Source organism: Schistocerca cancellata, unplaced genomic scaffold, assembly GCF_023864275.1.
Source record: "Schistocerca cancellata isolate TAMUIC-IGC-003103 unplaced genomic scaffold, iqSchCanc2.1 HiC_scaffold_1152, whole genome shotgun sequence".
Taxonomy (NCBI): Eukaryota; Metazoa; Arthropoda; class Insecta; order Orthoptera; family Acrididae; genus Schistocerca; species Schistocerca cancellata.
The window spans coordinates 1,012,480-1,021,555 of record NW_026047151.1 but is presented as its reverse complement, the minus strand read 5'-3'; positions in this window follow the sequence as shown (position 1 = coordinate 1,021,555).

Below are 9,076 nucleotides of genomic sequence, written 5' to 3'. Positions count from 1 at the left end.
CACCCAACGTGCTCTAGAAGGTGTAAGTCAACTACCCTGGCCAGCAAGATCTCCGGATCTGTCCCCCATTGAGCATGTTTGGGACTGGATAAAGCGTCGCCTCACGCGGTCTGCACGTCCAGCACGAACGTTGGTCCAACTGAGGCGCCAGGTGGAAATGGCATGGCAAGCCGTTCCACAGGACTACATCCAGCATCTCTACGATCGTCTCCATGGGAGAATAGCAGCCTGCATTGCTGCGAAAGGTGGATATACACTGTACTAGTGCCGACATTGTGCATGCTCTGTTGCCTGTGTCTATGTGCCTGTGGTTCTGTCAGTGTGATCATGTGATGTATCTGACCCCAGGAATGTGTCAATAAAGTTTCCCCTTCCTGGGACAATGAATTCACGGTGTTCTTATTTCAATTTCCAGGAGTGTATATATGTGCTGTCTGTTACATATACATTACTGACTATTAAAATTGCTACACCACGAAGATGACGCGCTACAGACTCGAAATTTAACCAACACGAAGAAGATTCTGTGATATGCTAAAGATTAGCTTTTCAGAACATTCACACAAGGTTGGCGCCAGTGGCGTCACCTACAACGTGATGACATGAGGAAAGTTTCCCACCGATTTCTCATACACAAACAGGAGTTGACCAGCGTTGCCTGGTGAAACGTTTTTGTGATGCCTCATGTAAAGAGGAGAAATGCGTACCATCACGTTTCCAACGGATTGTGGCCTATCGCGATTGCGGTTTATCGTATCGCGACATTGCTGCTCGCGTCGATCGACATCCAATGACTGTTAGCAGAATATGGAATAGGTGGGATCAGGAAGGTAATACGGAACGCATTGCTAAATCCCAACGGCCTAGTATCACTACCAGTCGAGATGATAGGCATCTTATCTGCATGGCTGTAAAGGATCGTGCAGCCACGTATCGATCCCTGAGTCAACTGATGGGGACGTTTGCAAGACAACAACCATCTGCACGAACAGTTCGACGACGTTTGCAGCAGCATGGACTATCAACTCGGAGACCGTGGCTGCTGTTATCTTTGACGCTGCATCACAGACAGGAGCGCCTGCGATGGTGTACTCAACGACGAACCTGGGTTCACGAATGGCAAAACGTCATTTTTGCGGATGAATCCAGGTTCTGGTTACAGCATCATGATGATCGCATCCGTGTTTGGCGATATCGCGGTGAACGCAGGTTGGAAGCGTGTATTCGTCATCGCCATACTGGCGTGTCACCCGGCGTGATAGTACGGAGTGACATTGGTTATACGTCTCGGTCACCTCTTGTTCGCAATGACGGCACTTTGAACAGTGGACGTTACCTTTCAGATGTGTTACGACCTGTGGCTCTACCCTTCATTCGATCCCTGCGAAAACCTACATTTCAGCAGCATAATGCACGACCGCATGTTGCAGGTCCTGTCGGGCCTTTCTGGATTCAGTAAAAGTTCGATTGCTGCCTTGGCGAGCACATTCTCCAGATCTCTCACCAATTGAAAACGTCTGTTCAGTGGTCGCCGAGCAACTGCCTCGTCACAATACGCCAGTCACTACTCTTGATGAACTATGTGGTACCGTGTTGAAGCTGCATGGGCAGCTGTATCTGTACACGCCATCCAAGCTCTGTTTGACTCAATGCCCAGGCGTATCCAGGCCGTTGTTACGGGCAGTGGTTGTTCTGGGTAGTGATCTTTCAGGATCGACGCACCCAAATTGCGTGAAAATGTAATCACTTGTCAGTTGTAGTATAATATATCTGTCCAAAGGATACCCGTTTATCAACTGCATTTCTTCTTGGCGTATCAATTTTAATGGCCAGTAGTGTATATAATTAACTTGAGTACGACCAATGATCTCTTCAATGATGATCCACACCAGGCTCGAACTCTTACAGGAATCTCTACATAAGTAGCGTGTGGGGAAGACGAGAATTTGGGTCCGACGGGAGGCTGCCGGTGTTGTGCGTGAAGCTGTGATGACCACTGTGTCCGGATGCTTAGTCAGCAGGAGGCACGCGTTCGAATCTCAATTTCGCACAAATTTTCAACTTTACCCATTAATTTAAATCACTGCCGCTAGCAGCCAATATCTCTAATTCCTTTGTGTCTTAACATCATAATGTTTGAGCGCAGAAGTTCCTCCAGAATGCTGTAACAAACGGACCTCAGCGATATTAGTATGCAGTTCCGTATAACAGATCTAACACAGGACGGGCCTACTCTCTTTATTAATATCGCAGGACGAGCTGCTGCTTGAGAGATTCTCCTTATCTACATGCTAGGAAGTAACCGACTGCTGTGGTTTAAGGAAACCACGGATAAACTAACGTCAGCTGAACGCTGAAGGTCTATTTTTTAGCCAAGGTTTCCAAGAGATATTGTTTCGTAGAATGAATTCATGACCTACGATTTATGTGAACGTTGGATACGTGTAGTTTTGTGCGTCATTGTTTCTGTAGAACAAATGCAGTTTTGTTGTCAATCCTTTTACGCTTCCCGCGTTAATACGGGAATTTTTACTCGTTTATGGGACCAGTATTATAGAAGAAGCATTAGCCGTCAGGATGTTTCTTGGGTTCATTGTAAAAATTACGATGTAAGGATATGTAGATACCTTAAAGAAAGGTGGAGTTACGTGAATTATTCAGGAGTCTTTACGCTGAAATGTAACGTTGTCTGCGAACTCTCCCGGCTTTTGCTGTCGAACAGGCGGTTGAATGGAAGTATCTGTTTACCGAACAAAACTAGTGTTTATTAAATGAACGACATTAAAATATTGACGAGTGAATCTGATGCCTCTACCACATCGCCAACCGCTTACAAATTTCTGTTGTTTTCAGCTCGAATCACGAGGTCTCTCTCTGTGTGTTTGTGCTTATGACTGTGTGCGCGCGTATTTGTGGTGTGTGTGTGTGTGTAAGCGCGCGCTTCTGTTCGGATAGGTTCGTGGGTCGACGTGTGTGCAAAGCGTGCGACAGACGTTCGACGCAGCAGCTCGTAACAAGCGCTTTAATTATGAGAGGCGGAAAACGCGCCGAATAAATTATTCTCTCGTTACAGTGGTGGAAAAAAAACGGCGAGAGACAAAGTGGTAGAGAACGATGGAGAGCCGTGGAATGAAATGTGGCTGAAAGGCGGCTAGTGGAGAAACAGGAATGTTGGTTTTGCGGAAAATTCACAATTACAGCCCTCAGGGCACCTCCACTCGTTTACTGTGGAGTGAGGATGCGTGCGTGCGTGTGCGTGTGTGGTGTGTGTGTGTGTGTGTGTGTGTGTGTGAGAGAGAGAGAGAGAGAGAGAGAGTGTGTGTGTGGTTGGTTGGGGCAGCTGGTGGTCGTAGACGCGCCAAAGGGTAGGTCAGTTGCGTGACCCCCAGCAGTGCCAAGGGATTTCTTCCTCTCGTAGGCGCAGCAGAATAGCGATTTCGGACCCTTGAACTTTTCCAGGAATCGGGACTCACATCCTGCACGATTGTGCTTAATGTTTGAAATAGGAATCCGCAGTTGCCGCAAACCAATTTGGGAATGCTGCAACTATCTCTTCAACAGGACCAAAGTCGATTCAGTCTTCCAAGTATTCCATAAAATAATAATAATAATAATAATAATAAGGTTCAAATGGCTCTGAGGACTATGGGACTCAACTGCTGAGGTCATCAGTCCCCTAGAACTTAGAACTGCTTAAACCTAACTAACCTAAGGACATCACACACATACATGCCCGAGGCAGGATTCGAACCTGCGACCGTAGCGGTCGCGCGGTTCCAGACTGTAGCACCGAAAACCGCTCGGTCACTCCGGCCGGCTGTATTCCATCAGCGATGACACTCCGTCTCAGATGTCCTTGCCCGTTAACGTGCTATCTATCATCTCGGAGACATTAGGTCGATTTACACAGTCTCTCTCTAATTCACGTGAAGTGAATTAAAGAAACGATGAAAAAGCTATGTCAGAATGAGTGCACAGGACCAAAGTCGATTGAGTCTTCGGTGTGTTCCATCAGCGATGGCACTCCGTCTCAGATGTCCTTGTCCGTTAACATGCTAACTGTCATCTGGGGGACATTAATTCCATTTACACAGTCCATCTCTAATTCATGTGAAGTGAATTAAAGAAACGATGAAAAAGCTACGTCAGAATGGGTGCACGAGGATTCGAACGCCGCTTATTCCGTACACGAATCCAGCGCGATAACTAATGCACTGCCTCGTTTATGCCTAAACTGGCGTAAGCGCGCGGATGTTAGGTTTCCGTCATTCACAGCATGCTTCAGACCTGTGCATGGGAACTCATCCTGATCCGTGACCGTTCACCTGCTGATAATGTGCTCAACGCACTGACGTCAGATGGCTTGGAGATTACTTAACTACCCACGAATATCTGCAGTCCTCTTGAAGTTATTCCGATACAGTTCGAGAATTTGATAGTGTATCAACAGTTACGAGATCCCCTTCTACGTTACACAGCGAGATATATTTATTCTCCACGTGTTCCAGTCACTCGTTGTGCCTATTGTTGACAACGGTAGTGCCCTCTTTACTCAAGCTCGCACTAGGTAATTCTCGCTTCTCTCTTGGGTTCGATTTTCCGGTAGTAGTTATACGTTGGATGAGTTTAGTTGGTTGGTTGGTTTTGAGGAAGGAGACCAGACAGCGAGGTCATCGGTCTCATCGGATTAGGGAAGGACGGGGAAGGAAGTCGGCCGTGCCCTTTTAAAGGAACCATCCCGGCATTTGCCTGGAGTGGAAACCTAAATCAGGATGGCCGGGCGCGGGATTGAACCGTCGTCCTCCCGAATGCGAGTCCAGTGTGGATGCGTTTACTGACGAGACTTGGCCAATATGCATTTCCTGTGTAAAATCACTGAATACATTGGAACCCTGGACCCAAGTTGTCAACAAGACACTGTGCTAGCTGATCACATAACTGTGAGGGCTTTGTTTACATGCAACGAACTGGGTCCTCTGGTCCAACTGAAACGATCATAGAGTGGAAATGGTTATGTCCAGTTACTTGGAGACCATTTGCAGCCATTCGTGGACTTAATGTTCCCAGAAAATGGTGGAACTTTTATTGGTGACAATGGGCCAGATCTCCAGGCCAAAATTATTCGCGATTGGTTTGAAGAACATTCTGTACAGTTAGAGCGAATGATTTGGCCATCCATATCGCCTGATATGAATCCCCTCTAACACTTGTGGACGTAATCGGGAAGTCAGTTCGTACAAAAACAGTTCACCGGCAGCACTTTCCCAGTTATGGGAGGCTATAGAGGCAGCGTGGCTTAGTATTTCTGCAGGGGACTGTCAACGACTTGTTGAGTCCATGCCAAGTCGAGATGCTGTGCTGGCCGGTTCTAGGCGTTTCTGTCGGGAACCGCCCGACTACTACGCTCGCAGGTTCGAATCCTGACCCGGGCATGGATGTCTGTGACGTCCTCAGTTTAGTTGGGTTTAAGTCGTTCTAAGATATAGGGGACTGATGATCTCAGATGTTAAGTCCCATAGTGCTGAGAGCCATTTGAACCATTTTTTTTTCGAGATGCTGCATTACGCCGGAAAAAGGAGGACCGACACGATATTAGTATGTATTCCATCACTTTTGTACCCCAGTGGAAGGCCTATGTATGATACCAGTAGGCTGCTCTTGCCCAGGAAGGCCCTTTTTGCTAGTGATACTCTGCTTTTTATGTCCTCCTTGCTCTGTCGACAATGGAATACTTTGCTGCAGAATTTCTTAATCTCATCTACTTCGTGATCAGCAATCCTGATATAAAGTTTCTCGCTGTTCTCGTTTCTGCTACTCCTCACTGTCTTTGCGTTTCTTCGATTTACTCTGAGTTCATAATCTGTACTCATTAGATTGTTCATTCCATTCAGCAGATTCTGTAATTCTTCTTCACTTTCACTGAGAACACCAATGTCATTAGCGAATGCTAACATCGCTATCTTTTTAGCTTGAATTTTAATCCCACTCCTGAACCTTTCTTTTATTTCCGTCATTACTTCTTCTATGTACAGATTGAACAGTAGAGGCGAAAGACTACTTTTCTGTCTTGCGCCGTTTATTAATGCGACCACTTCGGTCTTGATCTTCCACTCCTATTACTCCATTTTGATTCCTGCACGTACTGTATATTATCCGTCTTTCCCTATAACTTACCCTTATTTTTCTCAGAATTTCAAACACCTTGCACCTTTTGACATTGTCGAACGCTTTTTCCAGGTCGACAAAATCTACGAACGAGTCTTTATTTTTCTTCAGTCTTGCTTTCACTATCAACTGCAGTGCCAGAATTGCCTATCTGGTGCCTTTACCTTGCCTAAAACCAAACTAATCGTCATCTAACACAACCTCAATTTTCTTTTCCATTCTTCTGTATGTCATTCTTGTGACAAACTTGGAGAGATGAGCTGTTAAGCTGACTGTGCGATAATTTTCGAACTTGTCGGCTCTTCGGAACTGTGCGGTTGATGTTTTTTCCGAAAGTCAAACGGTATAGAGCCAGACTCACACGTTCTACACGCCAACGTGAATAGTCGTTTTGTTCGAATTCCCCAATTCATTTTAGGAATTCTTATGGAACATTATCCACCCCTTCTGCCTCATTCGTTCTTAAGTCTTTCAAGGCTCGTTTAAATTCTGATTCTAATACTGGATCTCCTGTCTGTTCTATGTCGACTCCTGGTTCTTCTTCTGCCCTGGCATCAGACGAGTCATCCCCCTCATAGTCCTCATAGAGGCATGAAAACTTCTCAGAGATTTGGATCTTAGTCTACAAGTGAAAATGCGAATGATGCGTTGCTACGTGTTTTCCATTTTCTGTATGGATGCGAAAGCTGGACCCTCCAACAATATCTACAGAAAAGAATAGAAGCTTTTGTAACGTATCTGTATCGCCGTCTTTTATACATACCTTGAGTGCTGAAAATTTCAAAGGAAGTAATTCTTCATTGGATGAAAATCAAGAAGAACTATCTCTCACTATAGAACAAAGGAAAACCCAATATCATTATAAGATACCAGTTATAAAAACTCACCGTTGAAGGGAAATTACAAGGGAGAAGGTCTGTTGGAAGACGAATGAACACGTGGCTGAAGGACATTCGGAGATTGCACAACTGCACGTCAGAAGATGCCTTCCATGGTGCAACATCAAGTTCGCTACGCCGACCGCCAACCTACGTCAAGAGAAGGTGCTTTAAGAAAAATAGAGGCATTTTCACTGTTATGAATGTATTACCTAAGGAAAAATGGTAAATGCTGCAACAAAAGTAGTAAATCATAGATTATTACTCTAGAACGAAAAACCGGAGACCATGTGTCCCTTATAGCAAAATAATCGGGAGATATCATTGAAGAATCTTACAAAAATTGTCGTTGGATTTCGGGTCCATGACTAACAGATAAAAGTTCAGCAGACCAAAGTCCCATTGTCATCAGAAGAAATCTGTCCAACGTCTGTCCTACTGTGCCAAATGTAAGAAAAGACGTCATTCGGGAACGGTTCGCGAGTTTATTACTGTGACTGTTGAATCAAGTGCTCAAAAGGTTGCGTTTGAGTTTCAGCACTGATAAATGTTATAATGCGGTTACTGGTCAACAGTACTGTACGTTGAATATAATCTGGGCGCTGAGCACCACAAGCCCGTATTATACAGCTCATCAGGAGTCATGTGTGTTTGCTTGTAAGACTTCTTTCTTTAAATTTCTAAACAAATAAAAGTCTTGAGGTGGTAACTCCAGTAAACAAGCAGGCCATTTCTTCTCCAGACGACTTATCCACTTATCTCCAAACGTTTTGTTAACAATAAACACTCTAGCTGAGGTACCCGATTTTGCCTGGGTATTTATTCCAGTCTTCTCGTATTCGTCCATTTCCTCCTACCCTTCTCTCAGAGTGCGATTAGGTATTAGCTAGTACCACAACCACTACCCCACCACCCCCGCCATTACGAACATTACCATCAAACTACACTTTAGAAACAGAAAGAATTTTCATTGAACACTTTATTTTTAAAACAAAAAAAGATAAAAGGCATTTAGTTTTTGTAGGAGTTTTATTAAGCTACAAACTAAAGAGTCAGATACAATTGCAACTACTTGCGCTACCAACCTATTTTAATAGAATGATGCATCATGAGTGCTAAATACAACTTCTTCTCACATAAGAAAGCTAACAACCAACGTTAAGGGTAGACACTTGTTAAGAGCCGACTGCAGTGACCGAGCGGTTCTAGGGGCTTCAGTTTGGAACCGTGCGACCGCTACGGTTGCAGGTTCGAATCCTGACGCGGGCATGGATGTGTGTGATGTCCGTAGGTTAGTTAGGTTTAAGAAGGGCCTTATGACCTCCAATGTTAAGTCCGATAGTGCTTAGAGCCATTTGAACCATTTGAACTTCTTAAGAAAATGCTTGCTCTCCACCATACCTCACCCTAGCGACACGTCTTTTACCTACACTTTGCACGTCCATGTAAAATAAAGCAAGTTGAAACGTATGTACTACTGTTGGTAAATCACATGATTGCTGAACTCCTTACTCCCGAATTTATAGAAATGATGGACCTTAGGCTACCAATACTTTGTGCTTCACCATTTCCACTAATAATAATAATAACAATAATAACATTGTATTGGCCCTGCAGCAATGTAGTTATTACCTGTTCATTTCGCAATTGGCGACGCAGAACACGGAACTAAGCTTTGTTTACATACTGACGGGGCCGCAGGCTTCCGAAAATACACGACAGTACACAAATGACCCACGTGGCTCGGATTTGTACAGTCACGTTATTGTCATATTGCGTTACTACTGCTGCGTAATCTTAGCGTCTGTTGAAATCGACAGTGATCGCATAAATATACGTTGTGAAAGAGTACGCTCAAACGGAAAATTTTTGATTAATAACGTAATTCCTTTTTGTCGAGAAGTGAAATGAGAAGTTTTGCTAATACCGCAGCCGTAGTAAGAAAGGGTGTAAGGACAATGGGTAATGTGCACGATGTTAAGAAAGCCAGACGGAATGGTCCGAAAGTGTAACACCCAGGAATAAGTGACTGA